This window comes from Heliconius melpomene, chromosome 2 (genome assembly GCF_056956725.1).
Source record: "Heliconius melpomene rosina isolate 202511_hmr_F chromosome 2, ASM5695672v1, whole genome shotgun sequence".
NCBI lineage: Eukaryota > Metazoa > Arthropoda > Insecta > Lepidoptera > Nymphalidae > Heliconius > Heliconius melpomene.
The window spans coordinates 7,799,136-7,800,062 of record NC_140390.1 but is presented as its reverse complement, the minus strand read 5'-3'; positions in this window follow the sequence as shown (position 1 = coordinate 7,800,062).

Here is a 927-nt window from a genome sequence, read left to right as displayed (position 1 = left end):
ATGAAACAAATTAACTTTCAATCGTAAGGTACATGTTCCAATTAGGATCACGTTAAATATTAACTTGCTTTGCGGGAAAAAGCGTGAAAAAAGGGCTTTTTTTTGTTAATACATATATTTCTGTCTAAAAATTGTTCTCATATACTCGTATATTTTTTATTAGGTTCTCGAGTGGCGGCCACGACCCGAAAGACTCTTCTTGAGTAGACCCTCCACCAGATGGACTAACAGCAGCAGTGCAGAGACAGATGAAGAGATGAAATGAAGGCAGCGCAGGGAGTTCGTGGGAAATGCTTATACCGTCAGTAGTAGTCCAAGAAAATGTTTGTAAAAGACTGAAATAATTTATTGATTATACTAGCTAACCAAATCAAAGCTAATAATTCCATCACTTCCGTATGGAACTAAATAATAATTAAATTCATGATTTTATCAATAGCAGTAAGTATTAAGTAATAATAATTAATTTCTTATCAGAATATAGACACCTGTGTGTTATCATCTATAAATAAACAATAAATATTTTGTTTCTATGGGTAATGGTAAAATACTTTAAGCCTTACGGAGTTGAACCCCGTTTAAATTTAAAAGTTTTTGACATTTTTAACAGCTTCTAGAAATTTATATCTAACTGCTTAACTAATTTGACTTTTATGTATGTAAATTGTTACAACGCTTTTTCTACATGTCTAAGATGGCGGACTTTTCTTGACCAATTATGCAATCTTCAGCCGAATTGGAGGCATTGCATTTCAGTGGCGGAATTAAACACCGCCCTTCGACACCAGAGCGAAGAAACGAAAATATTAAATATTTCAATTTCTGGAGTGGGGATTGAACCCACAACCAATCGGCTGCCTGCGCTACGACACCCTCAACTGGTCTGGACTCCCTAGACACAGAGATTGATAAAATCAAATAACAGCC